The following is a 26,068-nucleotide window of genomic DNA, read 5'->3' on the forward strand; positions in this document are numbered from 1 at the left end:
CACTACATGGCTATAAAAAGGAACTCTTATCTTTTATGCCAGCATGGATGGACCTGGGGATTATAATGCTCAGGGAAATTAAGCCAGTCAGAGAAGGACAAATACTGTATATTTCACTTATATGTGGAATCGAATGAGCAAACAGTTTTTGACAACAATTTGATTTCTACTTAAGAAAAATGTTTTATTTAGGGTTACTGATACCTTGCTCTGTCTCCAGGAGATAGCTATCGGTCATGTCAATCTGCTATTACTGTGTTGAGAGAATTAACGAAGAGCAGAAGGAATCTGTCCTCCCCCTGAACATTTTACCTAAGTTGGACTGACAGTGGAACATAAATCTGTGATAACCCTACTATGAGAACTTGTTTAGAAAATTATTACATATTCCATGAGTGTATTTTTGAGGAAAAATTATTTGGAAGGAGAAAGAGCCAATTTCAAAGGCTTTATTTCATGATGTAGCTTAATCCTCTGTATTTACGTTCTTTTATCCTTTTTGCACTTAAGTCACCATTAAAAACACAGTGAAACACATCTATAATGCTTTTTATTAAGATTTCCAACATGCAATGGATGTTAGCCTAGAGCCAGCAGGGGACTGTTGACCAGTAGGAAAAATACATAAAAATAAAGCAGCAGCGTGGGAAAGTCAGCTGCTAAATTGTGTTCATCTGAGGGGAAGTGGAGAGAGTATGCAAGAGGAGGTAATGACACAGAAAAATAACTCTGTTGACTTATTTTTTATTTTTTTACAACTTTAATTAATATTATGTCTATCATGGCATCATGCAAGATCAAGAATAATGTAAGTGTATAATCCATCATATTAAATAATATCCACTAAGTTAATTATTCTCTTTTTTATTAAAACATAAATATATCATTTATCTCTTGCAATGGGAAACATAATTTTTAAAATTATTCTTAGCTGTACAATTTAGAAAAAATATTTTCAGAGTTTTCTATGTACATATATGTAGTGATATATGCATTTTTACTATATATCCTTTTAATTTATTTTATTGATTTTTTACAGAGAGGAAGGGAGAGGGATAGGGAGTTAGAAAGATCGATGAGAGAAAATCATGGATCAGCTGCCTCCTGCACATCTCCTACTGAGGATGTGCCTGCAACCAAGGTACATGCCCTTGACCGGAATCAAATCTGGGACCTTTCAGTCTGCAGGCCAATGCTCTATCCACTGAGCCAAACGAGTCAGGGCTATATATCCTTTTCTATAACCCGTTTTCATTTCCTTTTTTTGGAAGCCACTTCAATCACTATTTGCTCAGTGTCTCCTCTATGCCCGCCCTGGCTAGGGCGCTGTGGATGCCAGTTTCATTAGTTATAATCTGTGGTTTTGAAAGGCTCAGGGCCTAGCACAGAAGACAAAATGCCTTCAAATGGCAGGGACACCTGCTATTTGGTACATACACTTTTCCCTTTGTTTTAACATAAAAGAAATTCTATGTTTAAGGTCCAAATAATATATAAATAGAACTTAACATGTTTTCATTACAAACTACTAAAATAAGAAAGTTTGGAATAAAAGTCACGTGAATTAATTTAAGTGGAATGTGTCTTGATTCAATTCACACAAGATTTCTCTACTTGGGAATCTACCAATGTATCCCTAGACAGTACCTGCTCTGAAGCTTTATTCATTTTAGGAAAAATTAGTATATAAGCAAATATATGCGGATTGCAGTGGTTTGCAAACCTTGACCCATATGTCCAACCTGGACTGATGATTATTTTTAAAACAGCCTTCAAGCTATGAAATTTTGGGGGCATTTTTTAAACGATTGAAAAGAATTAATTAAAGAATAATATTTTGTGATATATGCAAATGACATGAAATTTAAATTTTAGTGTCTATAAATAAAGATTTTAATAGCCATGCTAATTTGTTTGTTGTTATCTATGGCTGCCTTTGCATTATTATTGAGAAGTTGAGAAATTTCCACAAAAACTATGACTTACAAAGCCTTAATTATTTACTAGATAATTCTTTACTGACCCTCTGATATAATCTAAGTGCAACATTAGATATAAGGTACGTACCATACAAGACCTGATATGGTTCAATCATCCATTCAGAATTTTTTTATCAAGAATCTATGTTACCAGAGACTAGTCAATAAGTTGTTTAACAAAATGATCTCTCAAGTCTATGGAAAATATAGACTGCATATGTAGAATTGTTGTTGTTATTAGAAAGTATTAAAACCATTTCTGCTGAATGAGTTGAGTTAGAATCTTCACTATATTAGCCATTTCACATTTACTACAGATATAATATGTCATTGAATTGTCATTCCTGTGATTTTTATAGATTCTTGAACAACTAGAGGCTCTGTGCATGAAATTCCTGTACTCGCGGGGGGCTGGGGTGTCCCTCAGCCCAGCCTGTGCCCTCTTGCAGTCCAGGAGCCTTCAGGGGATGTCCAACTAATGGCTTAGAGCGGGCCATGGAGGTGAGAGAGGCTCCAGCCACCTCCACTGCACTCACCAGCTGTGAGCCTAGCTTCTTTCTGACTGAGCGGCGCTCCCCCTGTGAGAGTGCACTGACCACCCAGGGGCAACTCCTGCATTGAGCATCTGTCCCCTAATGGTCAGTGTGCATCATAATGACCTGTCATTCCACCATTCAGTCGATTTACATATTAGCCTTTTATTATATAGGATTTCACTAACTTTCAATAAACTCCTGTTGTGAATTATTAACTACATGTTTCCATTCATGCTTATATTTTAGTATGTATCATGGTATACTTTCAAATTTACATAAAAGAGTCAAGAAAATATAAGAACTCGCACATACATTTTACTTTCAGCATTCTTAAAAACTAAGTTAAAATAATTTACTGAGTTTTCTCTCTCCCCCTTCCCTCTCACTCTCTCTTTTTTCTCATTCTATGGACCATAGTCTCCTATAACTCCTCTATTTATTTGACTCACCCAACACCTGGATTAACACAAAAAATGGTCCAGAAAGTGGACAAGCAAGGAGAACAGCAGTGAAAGTTCATGTTTATAGGTACTCATGATTTTATATGCATTTTCCTTGTCTGAAAACTAATTACAATTTCATTACATGATAGGGAGATCAACTCCAAGGTAGTGGGAACTCACACGTGGAAAAGGATTTGACTTTACCTTGTGGCCAGAAAAGGTTCTTAGGAAAGTAACTTATGAGCACAGAGAGATGAAAAAAAGATGTTGTCTGTAAAAAAATTGGGGGGAAGGAGCAGAATAGCCAGGAGGAAGACAACCAGAATTACCGGTGGCCTCCAAATGGAAAGGTGATTAGCTGAGCATCAGACTGGACAAAATTTGTTAAAGGTTTAATATTTATTATAGGAGCAAGTAAAAGCTATTTAGAGATTTTCAAATTGTTTTTTTAAGGAAGGGAGTGACTAGTTGTTCCATGTTTTATAGTTCTATGGCTCTTGATGCCAGTCAGGTCATTTCCTATAGATGCATTAGGAGTTACATTGAGATAATATACAACTCCTCCACTCAACATGCTTTCATTTCTGGTATCTCAAACACTTTACTCAAATAAATGGCAGCCCATGGACTTGAGGGTTGGTCTTCTGAGTATGGGGCATGTATTAAGTTTTCATTTCAATTTAGGCATATGATACAGAGAGAAAATTATTTAAATTATTTTATCTGTAAAATGGGATGACGTCAAATGACAAGGTTGTTTAAAAATCAGAGATGAAGTAAATGAAATGCAATGCTTGCTGCTTGAATACTCAATAAATGGGTAGTACAATTCATATTTTGCTATAATCTATATATATAAAACCTTAATATGCAAAAAGACTGAATGGAGGAACAATCAAACAACCAGTCACTATGATGTGCAATGACCACCAGGGTGCACACACAGAACATGGCGGGCATCAGCAGCAGGTGGCATAGCACAGAACATGGTAGTCATCGGCCACTGCAGGATTGTGGAGCAGGTGAGTGAGGGCACCGGACCAAGGCAGGGCACTGGTCGCTGTCATTGGGGCTAGACTCTGGTGGTTACTGAAAATTCTTTGATCCTGCATGCCGCGGTCCTGCCCGGTCCTTCACCTACTGCCAGCACTGGCTCCACGCGCACCCGCTGCCTATGCCTGGTGCTGGCCCCAATCACTTGGTGCCAGTGGCACCTGCTGTCCCTGATCACCCCTCAGGGCTTCTCCACCTCCCCCTGCTCCTGAGGGGCAATTGGGGCCAGCAGCTGTCTCTAGTATCCGCTGATGGCACTGGCCCCAATTGCTCTATGTCATCAGCACGTGGGAGTGGTGGTGACCGGGGACTGGTAGGTGGGGCCGGGTGGTGGCATGGAGGATGGGTCAAGACCCGCCCCTGTGCCCACAGCGGCTTCGCAGCCCACAGTTCCTTTCCAGGTGCACGAATTCGTGCACTGGGCCACTAGTTAAATATAACACTTTAGCCGAAACCAGTTTGGCTCAGTGGATACAGCATCGGCCTGCAGACTCAAGGGTCCCAGGTTCGATTCCGGTCAAGGGCATGTACCTGGGTTGCGGGCACATCCCCGGTGGGGGATGTGTAGGAGGCAGCTTATCGATGTTTCTCTCTCATCCATGTTTCTAACTCTCTATCCTGCTCCCTTCCTCTCTGTAAAAAATCAATAAAATATATTAAAAAAATATATAACACTTTAACTCTCAGCAACTCCTGGTTGGTGCCATTTAATGCCTCTCACATAGCAAAGCTTCATAGATGCAGCAAGATCATAGTTACTGTCATTATCAAAGATAATTATATTCTCTTGGAAAAACAAGATGTTTAGAATGTGACAATGCAATTTTTAAGTGTCTGGCAATTTGTTCCTAGTGGACAATGACTTATTTTCATGAAGAATTAATAGCAAGTTTCAGAGTTTGTTTTCAACACAGCCAAAAGAAATAGGCATACTACAGCCTGGCCTAAAAATGTATAATAGGAAAAAAAAGATTAAAAGCAATTTATTTAAAGAGGTATTTGAAAGTAAAAGCAAAAAATTGTAGCTCAATGATTTTTTTCAGAATGATTAGAGATTGAGGAAGATCATTTTTAGATGATAAAATTCAAAAGTTAGGTGCGAAACTTACTAGACAAATGCTTCTCCAGGAAATCCCATTGCTCAGAATTTATCCACTGTCACCCCACCCCACAATGCAGAACTCTTGGTGTTATTTTCTAGTTTACAAAGGAGTCATCCCATGTGTATAAGTCCAGGAAGTATTTGCCAATAACAGTATCTGAGAATGGAGAAACTTCAAATGTTTTTCTTTTCTTTTTTCTCTTTTCTGTTCTTTTCTTTTCTTTTCTCTTCTCTCCATTTCTTTTCTTTCTTCCTTTCTTCCTTTCTTTCTCTCTTCCTTTCTTTCTCTCTCTCTCTCTTTCTTTCTTTCTTTCTTTCTTTCTTTCTTTCTTTCTTTCTTTCTTTCTTTCTTTCTTCCTTCCTTCCTTCCTTCCTTCCTTCCTTCCTTCCTTCCTTCCTTCCAAAATGTCCTTGCCATATTACTGACATTTTATATAAATGGCATTTTAATTTTTTTATTTGTCAGAAAATCTGATTAATGGATTTCAAAATCTAGATCTTGATGTTCTAGCAACTTTTTCTTGGATGAAAATGAGAGCTAAATTCAGCATGAGTCTATGAATTACCAGTGTGCAACTTTATATTTACAGGATTCGATGGAATTCAATTAGATTAGGGGAAAAAGTGTGCATGAATAAAGTATATATCCAATTTAATCTTGATCAGGCTTTTCATATGGTGGATTTTTATTATTTCAACTTACCATTTTTGAATGATTTGTATAACTCCATAGTGATGTTTGTTCTGCTATCAAAGAGAAAATAAAGCAAGCCCAGACCAGATGTGTTTTGAGGGAAACAGAGGAAGATGATAACATCACTTAATAATCCTATATAATAAAGAGGCAATATGCAAATTGACTGTCACATCCTTGCACAAGATGGCCGCCCCCATGTGGTCAAAGATAGCCACCACAAGATGGCCAGCAGGGGAGGGCAGTTGGGGGCAATCAGGCCTGCAGGGGAGGACAGTGAGGGGAGACCAGGCCAGCAGGGGAGGGCAGTTGGGGGGACCAGGCCTTCAGGCAAGGACAGTTAGGGGCAACCAAGCCATCAGGGGAGGGCAGTTGGGGAGGACCAGGCCTGCAGGGGAGGGTAGTTGGAGGCAATCAGGCTGGCAGGGGAGTGGTTAGGGGGTGATCAGGCTGGCAGGCAGAAGCAGTTAGGGGCAATCAGGCAGGCAGGCAGGCAAGCAGTTGGGAGCCAGCAGTCCTGGATTGTGAGATGGATGTTTGACTACCGGCAGAGGTCCCAGATTGGAGAGGGTGCAGACTGGGCTGAGGGCCACCCCCCCCCCGCCCATCCAGTGCACGAATTTCATGCACTGGGCCTCTAGTGTATTATAACTGAGAAGAAAATTAAAGACTTTGGTATATTTGGTTTATTTCACAAACACATTACCCTACTTGGACTGACTTAAGGATGCAGGTTATTTGTCTCAGGAGTTGCAATCAGGGCATACAATTACTTTTGTGTGTGTGTGCCCACGTGGGTTAATTCTGTACAGCACTACATGGTGGGGACGTTGATAAAAGCATTACACATATTTTCTTTGGGGGCAATTTCCATAGACATGTTCAATGTTCTTTTTAAAAATATATATATTTTTATTGATTTCAGAGAGGAATGGAGAGGGAGAGAGAGATATAAATGTCAGTAATGAGAGAGAATCATTGATCAGTTGCCTACTGAATGCCCCCTATTGGGCAATGTGCCCTGACCAGTAATTGAACTTGAACCAGGACCTCCTGGTTCATACGTCAATACTCCACCACAGAGCCACACCAGCTAGGCTATGTTAGATTCTCTTGATGTATAATCAAAACCTTGGGGACTTCATTACTGATGTAGTTCTAAACATTTTGCTTTAGAATTTAATATGTGGACTGAAGGAGTCAAACAATTTGGAGTGTATATATCCAACAAACATTTTGAAGACCTACCAGGTGCCAGGTTCCATGATAGCTGTACTAGCTATATTATCATGAGGAACAAAACATGTTTTGTCCCTGTCCTTGAAATGTTTGCAAATGCAGATGGTGAGGCAGACACCAAATCCACTAAATATGTAATAAATTATGAATTAACTAAGGGAAGCTAGAACAGAAATAAATCGAGTCTGTCTGCCTGGAACTCAGCAAGACTAAGAATTTTGAATCCAGAGCTGATGAGCCAGAGTTCATCAGTTATGGGAGTAAAGGAGGGAGACCAGGGGAAGGCAAAGGTCCAAAGTTGTGTGTGCACCATGTGCTGAGGAATATGTGGACCTTCCCAGTAGGCTATAGTGATTGTTGTATGCCTTGGATGCATACAGACAATGAGAAGATAAAGAGTAAATGTGTCAATATTGTCTGGATTTTAGTTTGTAAGAAAGGAGATTTCAGTGCAGAAGGCAAAATATTAATTATCTAAAGTAATTTCCCCATTTATGTTTAGGCTTAGAAAATACTATAGGCATTACTGTTATGGTATAGGAATATAAGATATGGCAATAATTTTAAATGTATTGAATTTCATTTTGTATTTTTGTGGTAATAAAACTCAAACATGATATCCACCATTTTAATACAGTTTTAAGTGTACAACACAGCATTGTTAACAATAGGTGCAGCATTGCACAGCAGATCTAAGCTCATTTATCTTGCGTAACTGAAGCCTAGTGTCCACTGATTAGCAGCCCTCCATTACTCCTCCTCCAAGCTCCTGGTAACCACCATTCCACGGTTTGATTGTATGGTTTCACTATTCTAGGTACTTCACAGGAGTGGGATTATGCGGTGCTTGTCTTTCTGTGATTTATTTATTTTACTTAGCATAATGTCTTCAAGGATTATGCATGTTATCACATATTGCAAATTTTCCACTTTTTAGGGCTGAATAATATTTCATTGTATGTATAGATCTTATTTTCTTGCTCATTTCTTAGTCCATGGGCTTTTAGGTTATTTCTACATCTTAGCTATTGTGAATAGTGCCAAAATGTACATGGATGTGCTAACATTGCTTTATAATTCTGACTTCTATTCCTTTAGGTAAATATCCAGAAGTTTGGTTGTTAGATCATATGGAAGTTCTATTTTTAGTTTTTGGAGAAATCTCTATACTTTTTTCCCAAAAGGTTGCACTATTTTTCATTTCAATTAACATTGTATAATACTTCAAATTTCTCTATATCCTTACCAACAATTATTTTTTTAATAATAAGCATACTAACAAATTGAAGTGATATCATTGTGGTTTTAATTTGAATTTTTCTGATGATTACTGACATTGAACATCTTTTTATGTACCTGTTAGTCATTTAATTGTCTTCTATAGAGAAATATCTATCCAAGTAGTTAGTCTATTTTTTAAAGTGGGTTATTAGATTTTTTGCTATTGAGTTATAAGAGATACTTAATATCTTGCAGATTAACCCTCAGATATATGGTTTACAAATATTATATTCAATTCTATAGATAGCCCTGTAACTTTGTTAATTGTTTTATTTCTAGCAAAAGTTTTCAATTTGACTAAAATCCACTTGTCTATTTTTGCTTTTTTTACTGTGTTTTTTTGTGTCATATCCTTAAAATCTTTTCCAAGGCAATGTCATGAAGCTGTTTCCATGTATTTTCTTTCAGAAGTTTTAGAGTTATTTTTATCCTAGCAGTCTAACATTTATGTCTTTAATTTATTTTGAGTTGATTTTTTGTGTACAGTGTGAAATAAGGGTTTAATATAATTCTTTGCCTGTGGCTATCCAGTTTACTCAACAGTATTTGTTGAAGAGACTATCTTTTCCCCATTGTGTACTCTAGGCACCATGTAGAAGATGAGTTGACTGTATATGCATGAATTTATTTCTGGGCTCTTAATTTTGTACCATTGGTCTCTGTGTCTGACATTATGCCATAATCTTACTGTCTGAGTTACTGTAGTTTTATAATATATTTTAGGATCAGGAGTTGTGATACCTTCAGTTTTGTTCTTTCTCAAGTTAATTTAGCTTTTCAGGGTTATTGGGTTCTGTCTGAATTTTAGAATTTTGGAAGGAAAGAAATAATAAAAATTAGAACAGAACTAAAAATAATATACAATAGAAAAATCAGTGAGAGTAAGAGCTGAATTTTTGAAAATAAATTTGACAATCCAGCTGGTGTGGCTCAGTAGTTGAGCTTCTTTGACCCATTAATGAGTAGATCATGGTTGGATTCTCAATCAGGGCACATGCCCAGGTTGCTGGCTTGAACTCCAGTATGGGGCGTGCAGGATGCAACTGATCAGTGATTCTCATCATTGATGTTTCTGTCTCTCCTTCTCTCTTCCTTTCTCTGAAATCTATTAAAAAATATTTTTTTTTAAAAAGGAACTTGACAAGCCATTACCTAAACTGAGAAAAATAGGAGTGAAGATTCAAATAAATACAATCATATATAATAAAAGGCAAATATGCAAATCGACCAAATAGCGGAACAACTGGTCACCATGATGTTCACTGACCACCAGGGAGCAGACACTCAATACAGGAGCTACCCCCTGGTGGTCAGTGCACTCCCACAAGGGGAGCGCTGCTCAGCCAGAAGCCCTGAGCTGGGCTCACTGCTGGTGAGCACAAAGGTGGTGGCAGGAGCCTCTCCTGCCTCCACAGCAGCGCTAAGGAGGTCCAATTCCTGGCTTAAGCAGTTGCACACATAGGGAAAGGGCCTAAGCCATCAGTGGGACATCCCCCACGGGTTCCCAGACTGTGAGAGGGCACAGGCTTGGGTAAGGGACCCCCCCCCCCCGCCCCGAGTGCATGATTTTTGTGCACAGGGCCTCTAGCCAGAAATAAAAGGGGAAACATTAAAGCTAATGCCACAAAAATTAAAAAGATTATAAGACGTTTATGAATAATTATATACCAACTGAATAACCTAAAATAAATTGATAAATTTCTGGAAATATAAAACCTACCAAAATTAAATCATATAGCAACAAAAACTTTAAACAGACATATAACTAGTAAGGAGATTTAATCAGTAATCTACAATCTCTCCATAAAGAAAAGCCCATAACTAGATGGCTTCAGTGGTGATTTCCACCAAATATTTTAATAATTAACACCAATTCTTAAATTTTCCTAGGAATTTAAAGAGTATAAAATACTTGTAAACTTATGTTTTGAGGCCAGTGTTACCCCGATACTAAACCAAGAGTTTTACAAAGACATTACAAAAAAACTATAGGTAAACATGACTAATAAATATAGATTTTTAAAAAAACTTCTCAACAAAACAGTAGCAAACTGAATTCAAGAGCACATTAAAAGGATCATACACCATGACCAAGTAATATTTACCTCTGGGATGCATACTGGTTCAACATTAAAAAATATGATTTGTGTGATATATTATATTATAGAATACAGGTTAAACTTATGTAATCACCTAAATAGATTAAAGAAAGCATTTAGCTAAAAGTAAACATCCATCCCTGATAAAATTCTCAACAAACTGAGAATTAAAGGAATTACTTCAACCTAATAAAGGGTACATATGAAAATCCACAGTGAACATCTGAGGGGTAGCAGAGTTTTCCCCTTTAAAAAATATGTCTCTTTTGGTCTATTTATTATTTTAAAGTGGTTATTTTTAAGAAACAAAAGACTCAGGAAGAACCTTTCACCTTCCCCCTAACTGTGGAAAAGAATTTAGATAGAGGACCTGCTCTGGAAAGCCTTAATAATGGAAAGCTATACTTTAATATGAACTATGGACAGTGTGTGATGGACAGTAGGAACCTCATGAGGCTTATTTGATCAAAGTCCTCTCTGTGCCCAATTGTTGAAGATGACCCAGAAAATATTTGTTTACCAAACATTTGCTTTTCCATCTTTTTGTGAATTGCCTTTCTCCCCTTTGAAATCCTAAACTACTATTATTTTCCCCTTCTCCTCAGCTCAAGATGGCAAATAAACCTTAACTGCTGGATTTGTCCTTGGGCCACATATTCTTATGAAACCTTTGTATATACATATGTAATTAAATTTGGTCATTTTTCTCCTGTTAACCTGTCTCATATCAATTTAATTCTTAGGCTATCCATAAGAACTAAGAAGAAATATAAAGGAATTGGTACAATAATTTAAAGGTCTATCTCAGCTCTTAGCAGAATTTTATAGAAGTACTATAGGCCCAGTGCACAAATTCGTGCACAGGTCGGGTCCGGCCGGCGTGGCCTCAATCAGGGCAGATCGGTGCTGAGCCTGTCAGGAGGAGGAGGAGACGGCAGGAAGTTGGCCTGCCAGCCCCATTCCCAATCAGGGGAGGAGCTGTCTAGGGGGAGGGGCTGCAGGAGGTTGGCCAGCTGTCCCTGCCCCCTATTGGGGTGGGGGTGGCGATCAGGGGCAGGGCCATCCAGAGGGAGGGGCTGCAGGCTGATCAGGGTGGGGCGGGCCAATCAGGGGCAGGGATGGCTCGGGGGGAGGGCCTGTGGGAGGTTGGCTGGCCAGCCCCACCTCGATTGGGCCAGTTCACTGGCTGTAGTGGGCGTCATAGCGACCAGTCGTTCTGAGCATTATGGTGTTCTGTTCGCTGGCTTTATATATATATATAGATGATTCCAGATATATTTTTAAAATATTTAATGGGACCCATCTTAATGGATATGTTTGACAGGGGGCGGGAGGGGGGAGTAGCTAAATGGAGGCCAAGGGCTGTGGAGGTGTGACTCTATCCACATGAATTGGCCAAGGGCTGGTCACCCAGACAGGCCAGATGGAAAAGAGGGAGAGGGACCAGCAGAGGGGTGCAGGATGTGACCTACAATCTCAGCTCTTACACTGAATGACTGCAAGCAATTGGTTGGCCTGTCATTGGCCTCTAATGCTCCACCTGTAAAAGAGTCTAGTAATGCACCTGTTTGCAAGGCTTCCTAAATGAAACAGTGCACCTTCAAGGACTTTCAAAAATATCAGCAGGTACTAGAGTGCTAAATATACAACAGATGTTTAATGTAAACTAGTTATAAAAAAAGATGGCATTTTATCTAAGCAATCCCAACATTTGCTAGAGTAAGGGGACTGCCAGTTATTTACTTTGGAAACACTGAAGTTGTATGTTCATTTTGGAAAATAATCTCATAATATGTACTTGGAGGATTGAAAACATCACTAAACTTTGACCCAGAAATCTCAATTTTGAGGATCAATTCTAAGGAAATAACACTCAAAAGCTATCCATGGCAAAGTTGTATTTACTTCTGCATCCTACCCCCACCCCCAAAATTTAAAAGGCAGATAAAGTAGATGTAGTAGACGGATTAACTAAATGAGGATATGATGAAGTAGCCTATGATAATCATTAATAATATTCTCAGAGATGTTAGAAATGCCTCTGTATTGTGAAGAATAAAATCAAAATATATCATATACACAGTATACATGAACAGCTCTGTAAAATATATGAACATAAAATAGTAAACTATTTGTCTTTTAGTGATGGAGTTGTTCTAGGTTATTGAACTTCTACATTATTTATAATTATGTATTATTTTATGACTGAAAAATATTTTCAAACATATTTGAAATGATTGATTGTCACTAGTCTTAAAAAAAAGAAGAAGAAGAAGAAGAAAAGCCAAATGATGGAATAGTGTGATCACTGAGAAAATTGTAACTCATATCACTTTCTTGTCCCATTTATAAACATTGCATGGGGCTACTATATTTAACACACTGTGAATAAACATTATTTTTTACTTTTATTTTGGGCTATGTCTTTTCAACAAAAATAGTCATAGCAAGATTAATATTCAGAAGAAAAGACAGAGCACATTGAGATGGAAGCCACAGGCTGTCAGTCGTCAGTGATGTTCTTCTGGAAGAGTGAAAGAACTGGAAGAGAGAGTGAGCTGAGCATTCCAAACAAGAGCCTGGTCTGTTTAAAAAATCTGCAAGTAACACAGTATGAATTCAGAAATTAGAAAAGGAGTGTGAGACAAAACAGCTGCATTAAAAAATTTCAACTGCTATTTCTATCAGTTCCTTACACCAAGTATTTTGATAATGTGGATACCAGGTTGTAGTATGAAGTATGGTGTCCTTGTCATTTTTGCACTTGAAGGAGGTTTCCCTCATTTCACCCACACTAACCCTTACCAGATTTTTATAAAGTAGAAAGTGAAAGAAAGCTATCAAAAAGTCTACAACTGACATTCTCAATATATCAAGACTAGTGACCTGGTGCGCAAAATTTGTGCACATTAAAAGGGAATTAATTAGAGGAAATATTTTAATATTGCATCTGCCCTTTCTCTATAATAGAATTGTCAGAGATGAAAGAAAATTAGTAATATGTATATAAAAATATCCCTCCTGTCAGAGTCTGAGGCATGCCACAGGAACCAGAATCAAGTCCCTGCCCACACATGTGCACCTTGAAATCATGTGAGACCCAGACCCGGCCGGCCCCACCCCCTTTGGGCTAGATCCAGATCCGGCCGGCCCCACCTCTGTCAAGCCCTGCCAGGTGGAAGGGTGTAGCCTCAGGTCACCTGGCCCAGTGCCAGAGCAGAGGGCACGGCCTGAGGTCCTCTGTCAATCCCACCAGGCAGAGGGCACAGCCTCAGGTCCCCTGCCCTGCACAGTGCCACGCAGCCTCAGGTCCCTGCTGATTGCCCATTAAGGCTCATACTGGAACTCAGCCTCTGCTGTGGGTGCAGCCATCTTGTTTAATGGAATCCCTGCCTCCACTGTGGCTGCAGTCATCTCGACCATTACAGTGTGATGATCAATTTGCATATTCCCTCTTTATTAGATAAGATGTGCTAAACTGTGGTGACTTCTTAAGGATACCAAGGCACCTGGGACTCAGTCATTTAATTCAGACAAACCGTATCTGCAGTGTGCAAAATCTGAACCATCCACAGGACTCAAGCTGGTGTAGTGCTCAGAGGTTACAGGTTGCATCCATCCTTCTAACCCCTTCCCAAGTCAGACTGAGAGGGAGTGAGATTTAGTGGTTTGGAATCCAGGTAGTCCATATCCAAAACTAGCTCTGCCAGCTAACACTCCTTACTGTGGAAAAGTTGCTCCACCTCCCCGTGTCTATCACACTGCTGCCGGGATTACATAAGATAACACATGAAAGTGCATCTGGCGCAGAATAGCTACTCGGTACATAGATACCCCCCTGGTTATACATGAAAGTACTTAAATCAGATCAGAATTGTGCTTTCCCCATCTTAATCTTGTAGGAAACTGGAAGCTGCATTCCAAGAGAAGAGACCCCCTTGCTGGGAGAGAAGCCAAGGAGCGTTTATAATGTTCCACATACCAGAGGGGCTAATGTTTACAGAAGAAAGCCCAAGCTGAGGACCAAATTGGTCAGGTGTCAAGCAGAAATAAAAGAGAGAAGACTGATTGCAGAGACCCAGCCTTCCAATATTGGAGGAGCGTATATCTTTGAGATCATAAATCTAGGAAATAATATTGAGGGACCTTGAGAGACAGAGATCAACTTACACTCAACTTCTTGACAAGTGTCAGACAGATATGATATTCACACCTCTTGCTAAAACTTTGCAAGTGAAAACGATGCTGCAGGGTGACAAGAAGGTTAAGGACATGTCTCGTAGTAAAACCTTTCCACTGAATGAACTGACACAGGCAGAGGTCATGACAACTGCTGAGTTCAATAAAGTATCGTAAGCCTCAAGGCAGGCCCTTCAAATGAAAAGGGAGGTGGGGGGGAAGTTGAGGATGAGAACCTAAATATAAGCACCAACTTTAAATTGTTATTAAATAAGCAAGAAACCTACTAATTTTTGAGAGAATTTTATTGCTAAGAAACTGGAAGCTTGAGCTAAATTATAATAAATTCCTTGAGACTCAAGGCCTTTCAACTTTCTCCAAGAGTTGTATAGCTCCCAAGAAAAAGGAGAGTCTCAATACTAACAAGATATATCCCAGAAGGATAACGGGAAAGCAAGGACACCCTGGAGAACAGATCCAGGGCCATCCTTCACCCTATGGGAGTTCTGGTTCCCATGTGCCAGCTGACCGCCTCTTCCTTCCCCTTCCTGAATGGATCGGGGTCTTATTGCACTACCTTGATCTCTACGCTGTATTATCAGTGAAGCACAGGTGGTGCCCATGATTTTTCTTTTCCATTCATAGACCTCTAGTCTAAGACAGTTTTGTTTGGAACCATTGCATTAAAATACAGCACATCATCCCAAGATCCTAGACTTTGAGCTTCATGTGCTGGATTAATGAAACGTTGGATTGTTTCACTTGTTGAACATTTGAATGTGTTATATATGTGTGTAGGGTAAATAATGAAGAAATGCTTTGTGACCAGAAGAGTGGATTGTGGCAAAGACAGCAGTGTCTCCCAGAATTGCTTGCATTACCCCTCATTCCCAGCCCCCCTCTAAGTAGGAAAGCCAAGTGATTTGTTCTGACCACCACAACTGTGGGAGGAAATAACAGGTTTCCCTTCTGGACTGAGGCACAAAAACAGACATACAACTGTCTAGTTTTCTCTCTCTCTTTTATTGTATAGACTGGAGGGTGTGAGTTTTGATGTTTAGGTTACAGTGTATCATTCATTAGTCTGAACTCCTTTTATCTTTAAAACCTACGATAGACATATAAAAAAGACAATAAACTTTTGGGATTATTTTTGTAGCATAAATTTATCCCATCCTGATTATTACAGAGACTAGTGGCCCAGTGTACAAAATTCATGCACATTAAAAGGGAATTAATTAGAGGAAATATTTTAACATTGTTATTTTCCCTTTCTCTATAATAGAAGTGTCAGTGATGAAAGAAAATTAATAAACTGTGTATGAAAATCTCCCTCCTGTCAGAGTCTGGGGCACGTTGCGGGACCTAGAGTCAAGTCCCTGCCACCACCCTCTGGTGCTTCAAAAATGCAGGAGACCTAGACCCGGCCGGCCCCAACCCCATCAAGCCCCTCTATGCAAGGGGGATGCAGACTCAGGTCCCTCATCCTGGCACCAGGCGGAGGGCATAGCCTCAGGTCCCCAGTCCTGGTGTTGGGTGGGGGGTGTCGTCTCAGGTCCCCATCAAGCCCTGCTGGGCAGGGGGCACAGCCTCAGGTCCCCCAGCCTAGCACTGGGGTTGGGGGGGCATGGCCTGAGGTCCCTGTCAAGCCCTGTTGGGCAGAGGGCACAGCCTGAGGTCCCCGGCTTGGTGCTGGGGTGGGGGAGCACAGCCTAAGGTCTCCTGGCCCAGCGCCAGGGTGGGAGGCAATGCTTGAGGTCCCCAGTCAAGCCCTGCCAGGCATGGGGTGCACCTTGAGGTCCCTCGGCCCGGCCAGGCACCATGCAGCCTCAGGTCCCTGCTGTCCAGTCTTGATGTTATGGCACCTGGTCTAATTTGCATATTCCTCTATTATATAGATAGATTATCTGGGACAATTTAAGTATTAAGAGATAGAGTCTATTATGCACCACTTTGGATCTGTGGCAGGCCTGCCCCACTGTGTCTCTCACAGTGCCCCATCCCAGAGCAAACTGTGGCCTTGAATCATTGTCTCTAGCCTCTGCCCATTGGCAGGCACGGAAGTGAGTTGCACAGTGGGGACAAAACAAACAAAAAAACCCCCACACTTATTTTCAGAGACATTTCCCTTGCTGCTGTTTTCTAGACAAGAACACACTCAAATTATTATTAAGTGAAACAACTCAGCATAAGTCCAGCCAGGCATGAAGGTCAAATGGATTTCAAGGTGATGTGCAGTTGTCTTTACACTGGTTCTAGACATAGATTATCTTGTTTGAAAGGCCAGTGAAGCAGAAAAACGAGTCACATGTGCCACTCTTATTCCAACTACAACAGTGGAACTAGGAGTAGAAAACCTGGAAGGAATGATATAAACAGTTTTACTAGAACTTTCATGTATTCATATTATAATTTCCTGATAACCAGAAAAAAATAGGATATGTTTCTCCCTAATTTAAAACCCATATTTTCACGTCTTCTCTGGCTCATTTTACTTTCTCAGGAATTGAGATATAGATTAACTTCTTTTTTCCCTTTACTCTAGATCTTATCCTTGATTTTTAAGTATGGGCAGCCCTTTACAATCTTACTAGAGGCCCAGTGCATGAAATTCATGCACTGGAGGGAGGTGGTACCTCAGCCTGGCCTGCACCCTCTCGCAGTCTGGGAACTCTCACTCCTTACTGCTTGCCTGCTCACTGCTCCTTACTGCTCAGCTTGTTAAGCCTTAAAACTGCAGTGGACACAGGAGAGGCTCCCATCACCATCACTGCTCTAGCCAGCCGTGAGCCCGGCTTCTGGCTGAGTGGCACTCCCCCTGTGGGAGCACACTGATCACCAAGGGACAGCTCCTGCATTGAGCGTCTGCCCCCTGGTGGTCAGTGTGGGTAATAGTGACTGGTGGTTCCACCATTCGGTGGATTTGCATATTAAGCTTTTATTATATAGGATACTTGCATTACCTCAACCTCAATTCGACATAAACGTTTACCCTTTCTCCTTTCTTTCAGTAGAACTTAAAACGTCAAATTTACTCTCTAGTTTCTCTCCTTCCATCATACCACCTATGTTAAGTCATCAAAGGGACTCAGGGTATGACCATCGACCACTGTCACTCCTCAGCACACTTGGCCTCCTGTGAGCACTTCACACACTACCATTCTCTTGTTTTAACACATACTTCCCTCTTGGCTCCTATGAATTATTCATTGTCTCCTGTGTAAAAAAAATAACATGAACAAAGCCACTTTGAAATGGAGCAGAGCTACCAGGGCAAAGAAATTGCCCCACATGTCTTATGTTTCAAACATTTGGAATATTCAAACTGGACAGAATAACCTGTGGACTGGGCCTGAAGCAGCATTCTGTCCCAAAAAAGTATTAGCAAGGTAACAAGAAAGCAGATATTATTTTTACAAGACCCATGACTATTGGACTGAAAAATAAAAACATTGGTTAGAATTAGTGTCACTATGGTACCTCACCTGCATCAGTAGAATGCATTCCTTTTATTGATGTAATTGTCCCTCTACCTTTCTAATAGATACCATTACCATTGTTTCCTAATCAGAACATTAGTTGGGCTTATGCCTGAATCAGTGCTTTCCAAATAACTAGTCTCTGATCTCAAATAAATGCTTGTTGCCTCTCACTTTGAAAAGCATTTTCCGTTTAGCTGAACATCTTTTTCACTGAAAGCTCCATTACAAAGTCTATTTTCTTCTATTAGGTCTTTAAAGTTTGGAGTTACTCAAGGTTCAATTTAGATTGTTTTATTTTTTTACTGTATACTCTTTACCTAGGTGAATTCTTGTACTCACACAGCTTTGATGTTGGAAATTATGTGCTAAACAAGATCGCTCCTCTGACCTCCATATGCACACATTCAACTTTCTTCTAAATTTTGCCACTTAGATACCCTACAGACCTCTCGAACTCAGCATGTTCCAATTATCTTCCTTCAGTGTTGCCCACTACAGGAAACAATACCTTTTTAGTGAATTTTTCAATCGAGAATCTCTTCTACCATCCCTATCAATTTTTTTCATCATTTCTTATGCCCATCATAATATTTTACAAGTTCTACTTATCTATATTGCAAATGGAGTGGTCTCTTAAAAATAATCCTGAACTCTTAATTCTTCTATTAAAAATGTTCCAATGATTTTCCACAGCTGCCATAAAAATCTATATCTTTAGCACTGCTTCTCTCTCTGTTACCTTTTTGCTCCATCCTCAGTTATTTTTATGCACTACTAGAGGCCCGGTGCATGAAATTCGTGCAGTTGGGGTGGAGAGGGTCCCTCAACCTGGCCTGCACCCTCTCGCAGTCCAGGAGCCCTCAGGTGATGTCTGTGAGCCAGGCTTCTGGATGAGTGGTGCTCCCCCTGTGGGAGCCCACTGTCCACAAGTGGGCAGCTCCTGCATTGAGGATTTTCCCCCTGATGGTCAGTGTGTGTCATAGCGACCAGTCATTTCGCTGTTCGGTCAAACTGCATGTTAGCCTTTTATTATATAGTATGCTTTTGCTTGTTATGTCCTCCTTTATATAACCTTCTTAGGTATTTTTCTCTTCTGAATAGAAACCTTTCTCCCTTATTTTAATCATTCTAACTGCAATTTGTTTTTCACGTGTCCAATTATTCATTAGCACCATTCACCAATTATTTCCGACTTTCCTCTTTCTAGATTCATGATATATTGCAGTTGCTACCTCTTGTGGTATTGGGAATGGCCATTATTTTCCCCAAATCCTTGACTATATTAGACAACTTCTACTTTTCTTCTATGATGCATATTACTCTTGTAGTTATTTGGTCATTTGGTCATCTTCATTATATGGTCATGTGAGTGAAAATCTTGTTTGTCTTTTTCATCAATATATCTTTTGTCCCTAGAATGGCACTTGCCATAATGTTGGCTTTCAATGAATAGTTATTGAATTTAGCAAGAGACACACTGGTTCACTCACATTAAAATCATTACTAAATACATTAAAATGGACACATGGAGAATGAAAGTCACAACTGTACCTTCAATGGATATGTCTGTTGTTTTTATCAGTGAATCCTGAGGTGAACAAGGAGAGAGCGTTTTCTTGCTCTTCTCCTTGGGCTTTCCCTCCCACCTGCAGAGGGGGCTGCTGAGGGAGGATCAAGAAGGGCCCTGCCAGCCTGGAATGTGAATGAAGGAGGAAGCCTGGGGCAGGTGGTATGGTCAGGACTGCCCGGTCTAATTCTCAGGTGGGAAATGCATCCCTGAGACTTTCTTTATTATTCAGCATGTTGTAAGGAAGTGGGTCATGATTTGGACCAAAGAGGCAGACAGTATTTAGAGCTGGATTTGCAAAGATTGTCCTCAGTTAATGTTTATGACCCCTCTGTGTAAGAAGACTATTGGATAGCAATAATAACACTTGCTACTAACATTATGTGATGACTTGGTGCTGGTGCACTATTTTAAGTTTTGTGTATGTATAACCTCATTTATTCTTCACAAAAATTCTACTGTGTGTGCAGTATTTTATTACTTGCTTTCGAAATGAGAAATCCAAGGTATAGGGAATTCATTCATTTGCCCAGGAACTCAATTTAAAGATGGAAGGGCCTCCATGATAGTTCAAGAACTTTGTGTGGAACCTAGGCTCTGAGCCTCTTCATCTATACTAATAAAAGGGTAATATGATAATTAGACTGGGAGACCTTCCGGGAGACCTTCCAGATGTCCTTCCAGACAAAGCCATGGTGGTGGGGCCAAGGCAGAGGCAGTTAGGGGGTGATCAGATCAGGAGGGGAGGGCAGTTGGGGATGATTAGGCCGGTGTGGGGGGCAGTTAGGGGTGAGACCACCAGTGGGGGGCAGTTGAGGGGGAGCAGGCCAGGAAGCAGAGTGGTTAGGGGTGATCAGGCAGGCAGGCAGGTGAGCGGTTAGGAGCCAGTTGTTCCGGATTGTGAGAGGGATGTCCGACTGCCGGTTTAGGCCCGATTCTACAGATCAGGCCTAAACCGGCAGTTGGACATCCCCAGAGGGGTCCCAGATTGGAGAAGGTGCAGGCTGGGCTGAGGGACACGCCCCACATGCACGAATTTCGTACACTGGGCCAATAGTTTCTTTATAAAAGCCCAAAAGTGTGTTTGGCCTACCTATTCAGGGTTTATGGGAACTTAGTAAAATGAATACTTATGAAAATATTTTTCTTTAAATTGTGTCTTTTCCTGCAGCATTTCTTCCAATTGTTGTCTAATCTGCACATAGGAAAATCTTCAGGCACTTGGTATTAATGTTGCAAACATTATTTAGAAAATCAAGTGTGTCCATTTAGCTTCACAGAAAAAAGTAGACTACATTATTTTCAAATGCTGTAATGTGTGGTTTTGACACCATCATAATTCCTTTCTAAACATTTCAAAGATGCACATAGTTCACAGGGCTCTAATTTATCCTTCGACTTGCACTGGGGAGCCAGGCTTCAGTGTTGGCAGGAGCTGAGGGGCAGGGATGCTCCTAATGGGGGAATAATAACTTGGTTGGTAACATCGGAAAGCGCTAAGTGGATTTTTGATTAAATTTTCAAAATTCCTTTTCATGTAGATGAAGTGGAAATATTTTTAGCCTAGTAGGTAAATCTTCTATACACATCAAAGTGTTACAAAATAAAAGCCTTGTAAATGCACTTTCTTCCATGACCACATGATGTGATTTAGTGTGTCAGAAGCAACCCATTGGCCCCAAGTATCTCCACACTAGACAGTGCATGTTATTCAAAATTCCAACAGAGAATCATTCTTTTAAATGTAGGTAATATCTCTAGTTAAAATGCAAGTACTCTTCTGAGGAAATACATTTATGCCAAAACTAGTTATTAACATATTAATATTAATTTGTTCTCAGACATTGTCTAGTGAGACAGAGATAATGGGGAACAGGAACCCTAGCGCTTTAGGTGGACATGATGGGCAGTCTATATAAGTCAGAGCCCAGCATTGGGCCAAAGATCTCCTGGAGGAAGGAGGAGAGCAACAGAGACAGAGCAGGGCCCTCTAAAAGGGAGTTTGGGAAGATACAAAATAAGTTTGTTTGGCTTTTGAATTTTTCTACAGTTGATCATGACTTTCTGACATTCTGACTTTTATTTTAGCACTTTCAAATAAGTTTTGAAAAAATCCCGAGCCTTGGTTTTGTTTCCATCTACAACCCAAACGTAATGGTGCCTTAGAATCACATCGGATATGGACAAGATGTCAGAGCCCAGGCCATCCACGCCAGGGCCTGAATGTGTCCAGCATGAGCAACACCAAGGTGTCCTCCTCTTCTCTGAAGAGTCACATGTAGTTTATCTGAGGTGGGTTCTGGGAATCTGCATTTCACAGGTATCTCATGTGAGTCTCATAATTAGGCAAGTTTTAAAAACCCTAGTCATTGAATAGATCAGAAAATGGAACCCTCAAAAGGGGAAGAGCTTTGTCCAAAAAAACCTAGGGATGAGAATCTTGCTGACTTAAAAATCTAAACACCTTAATTGAAAAGGCAGGTTTCTAGTCACTACACTAAGCCCTCCCGCACTGTTGATTTATTTAGTTATAAAACCGGCTTGATGCTTTTCCCTCTTTCCTTCTCTATGATTTCTCATAAATGCTAAATCAGATGGGAAGGGTGGGGAGTAAATATTAGGTTGCTCTGGTGGTGTTAACCTTTAATTAAATCAATTGCCTGTGCCTTTATTAAAGGAGAGTGTTTATATGGAAAACAGAAGAGAAGTGGGATGACATACTAAATGTTCTCGTTTATCAGGAGGATGGAAGACTACAGGGCCAGGAAGCCAGAATTCTTCCATGTGAATCTAGAAGTCACTCAGAGGTCAGAACCCTGCAGGGTCCTGTTGTGTTAGAAACAATATTTCAAGTCCATAGATGCCTCAGCAGTGGCTCCACTCAGCCAAGGAGGGAGGAGGCCATCCCCAGGGACCTATTAGCAGGTTGGAGCAGGCCCAGGAAGGCAGGCTGCCTTGTTATTAATAGTAAATGAACGGGATGATGCTGTCAGATAACCTCTCTCCATCCGGCCAAGGCTCTCCGGGCCACAGCATTCTCTTTACGGTGTTGTTTTTGGAATTATGCTCGGGCTGGATCTAAAGTCAGCTTCCATGGTTCTAAAAATGGCTGGTAGCCAGAGTACTTTTATTGAGAACTAATTTGGGGTGAGGCGAGGTGATGTGGTCAGCTCCTGGAGCTGGAGCAATGGAAAATGTCTAGAGAAGCTATTTTTCACTTCCTTGGTGCCTAAATTGGCTGCTCAGAGAAGGAGCTTCTCAGAGTGGTCAATAAGTAGATCCCTAATGTATCTCACCTGAAACCAAACCTGGCTGCTGTTAGGCTCCTCATTGTAGACAGGGCCTGTTTCCTGCTCACACAGTCCAGTTCCCTTTACCTACCCACAACCTCCTGCTGATTGGAGGCTTTATGGGCAGTGAAAAAAATGAAGAGCTTCTGGGTGGGACAGTCTTGGGTGTGAATGCTACATCAACCCCTTCTGGATATATGATGTATTACTTAAACGAGCTTTAGTGTGCTCATCTACTGACTTAAGATAATATTTTTTCTTCTTCAGTTTTCAAAACAGGAATTCATTTAAATCAATATGCCATTGTCTAGAAGGTGCAATTGTTAGGTTACATGTTCCTTAAGAAGGTTCTACTGTCCTCAAGAGTCTTCCTTTTCAATGATACTCCCCTGGGGTTTACTATTCGATGTGATTCAGAAAAGAAACTTATTATACTAGAGGCCTGGTGCAAGGATATTTGTGCACTTGGTGGGGTCCCTCAGCCCAGCCTGCGCCCTCTCACAATCCGGGACCCCTTGGTTAGGGTCCATAGGCCTGGCCTGAGATCAGGGTCTATCAGGGCTTTCCTTTCCCCAGCTGCAGGCAGCTGGCCCCTCCCCCACGGCTCCCATTGCTTGCCATCTGTGCACCCGTCACCTCCCTCTGCAGGCAACAGGTGTGGGTGTGATGGCTTGGCTGGCCTGGGCCTCCCTCTGCAGGGCGATTGCTGGCCAGCCACACACCTGCCACAGCATCACTGGCCGGTGGCCTGGGCCTCCCTCCCTCTTTCTTTCCTTTCTTTCTTTCTTTCTTTCTTTCTTTCTTTCTTTCTTTCTTTCTTTCTTTCTTTCTTTCTTTCTTTCTTTCTTTCTTTCTCTCTCTCTCTCTCTCTCTCTCTTTCTTTCTTTCTTTCTCTCTCTCTCTCTCTTTCTTTCTTTCTTTCTTTCTCTCTTTCTTCTTTCTCTTTCTTAAGTAAGAGTAATGTTTGCTGAGTGATACAGAACTGAATACTGTGAAGGGTTTACCAGGATGGAAATGCACTGCACCCCCGCCCTTGCCACCCCCAACACTCTCTCTAACCACAGAGACTACAGTACTTAGAAGTTACACGCAACAGCCATAACTGCTGAATATCTGTTCGTAACAAACAAACTATAGCATATTTATACTGATTCACATCAAGTGATTATAGAAATCCATTTATATATTGCTTGTATAAAATCTTTTTTTTTGTAAAAACTGTATTAAAAAAGAAAGTACAAAAAACATGTATAGTTGAAAGCCCTGCCAGGACAGTGTGTCAGTAAAGATCCAGTGAGCATGTGCCTTGGAAGGACCCCCGTGCCTCCTGCCCACAGCAACTCCAGCAGGGCCGGCAAGGGCGCACCCCTGGCTGCCACTCCGGACAGGACTGAATGGACCACGGTGGGTGGGTACAGCAGGGCCTGGCACTGTGCCCTTCTCCAGCCTTGCATTCGGATCAGGGTCAGGGTCAGAGGCAGGGCTGGGGGCAGGCAGATTTCAGTTTCACTCTGAGTTCCATCCTCAGTCTAATATTGGTTGCAACTCATGGCTTTTCCTGGCTGCTTGGAGGTCTTTGAGTGGGTGCCCTGGCGGAGAGGCCAGAGAAGTGCCCACAGCTGCCTGATTGAGCATCTCTCTGGCCCAGAGCCGCTGTCCTGCCTCCTGCAAGCCCGGCCCCAGGCAAAACAGCCCACCTTCAGGACTACTTTGGTCTCAGCGCTTGGTCCTGGGTTTCATCAGCCTGGGTTTCTTCCCCTGATGTGGCTGATCTGAGTTTCACCAAAAAAGCCTGGCCGATGCTGGCTGTGCTGAGCCTCACTGAAAAGTTTTTCATGCAGCAAGGAAGAGCCCTCTGGGACCTACTTCCTCCTCTCTCTCCTCATCTCCTCCTCCTCCTCTGCCTCCTCCCAGCCCATGGTCACTTCTCCAGCTGCTCCAGCAGTGGGTTGCCTTCTGAGTTGGGGGTCTTAATGCTGTCGGTCCTGATGATACAGGTGGGGTGATGCCAGTTGAGCATCAGGATGAGCTGCTGCGGCTTCTGCTGCTTCTGCTTCAGCTCCTCCATCTGGGTGTTCAGTTCTGTATTCATGAGCTCCAGCCACTCAGATTCCTGCTGCAGAAACTCCATCTGCTCCTTCTTCTTGTTCTGGCATCTGGCTGCCACCCCGCTCCTCTTCCTCACCTAGCTTACTTTTCACAGGTTGAGGCCTCTTGCCCAGTTTCACCTCCAGGAAGTGCGAAGGGGTGATCATGGTCCCAATGTTGTGAATGTCAGCGTATTTCAGCTCCTTTGCAGTCAGGGCCAAGCTGGGGAGTCTGGTCAGGGGGCCGAGCCCTGGAAGAGAGCTCGCAGTCATGGAAGGGCCCGGCATCTGCCAAGGCATCATAGCAGGAGGAGTGGCAGTCCAGCCCTCCAGAAGCCACAGGGAGAGGCTGTGACCCTGGGGCCTGGGCCAGGCTGCAGGCACCATTCCGCTCAGGAGCCTTAGTGGTGCCAGCCCTGCCCTGCAGCATCCACCACCCAGTGCCTCCCATCGCAGCTGCCCAGAATCCGTCCCACAGGCTGTGACCTGGGTCTCCCTCTTTGAGGCAATTGATTGTGGGACTCTGCCTGCCTGCCTTATGGCCCCTAACCACTTGCCTGCCTACTTGATCGCCCCAGCCACTCACCTGCCTGCCTGACCACACCCAGCTGCTCACCTGCCTGCCTGATTGCCACTAACTGCTTGCTGGGGGGCGGGGCCAGCCCGCTGAGGGGCAGTGGTGGTTCCTGTCTCTGGTCATTCTGGTCATTCTGGTCACTGAGCTTTTATTATATAGGATGTTTGAGTGAAAGGATGAATTGAGGTTTAAAAATGAAACTCAAAATGCCATTTAAAATTAAAATGGATAAATATACACTGAGTGTCCAGATTATTATGACCACCTGATATTTGTAGGCAAATTAGCTATAATTTTGTGCTGAAGTTGCTAGAGGGCCAGATCATTATAAATAAGGAAGCAGGTTGTTTACCATGACAGTAGAAGTGATTTTTTTCTGAAGATATAGATAAACAATGTGATTTAACAGCCTTTAAATGTGGGATATATATTATTAAGAGTGGCCAGATTATTATGACCA

At 41.6% G+C, this 26,068-nt stretch overlaps 1 non-coding gene and 1 pseudogene across 1 annotated transcript; one reads left to right on the plus strand and one right to left on the minus strand.

The window, feature by feature from the left end:
- Positions 1-16,550: 16,550 nt before the first annotated feature.
- On the plus strand, positions 16,551-16,683 carry LOC139015893 (small nucleolar RNA SNORA42/SNORA80 family). Its single transcript, XR_011472542.1, has one exon. It is a non-coding gene; the product is annotated as a small nucleolar RNA SNORA42/SNORA80 family (small nucleolar RNA).
- An 8,182-nt stretch (positions 16,684-24,865) lies between these two features.
- Positions 24,866-25,334, minus strand: LOC139015754 (jun dimerization protein 2 pseudogene; annotated as a pseudogene).
- Positions 25,335-26,068: the final 734 nt, after the last annotated feature.

This window comes from Myotis yumanensis, unplaced genomic scaffold, assembly GCF_028538775.1.
Source record: "Myotis yumanensis isolate MYYU_CA2020_CCGP unplaced genomic scaffold, mMyoYum1.0.hap1 SCAF_8, whole genome shotgun sequence".
In the NCBI taxonomy this organism is placed as follows: domain Eukaryota; kingdom Metazoa; phylum Chordata; class Mammalia; order Chiroptera; family Vespertilionidae; genus Myotis; species Myotis yumanensis.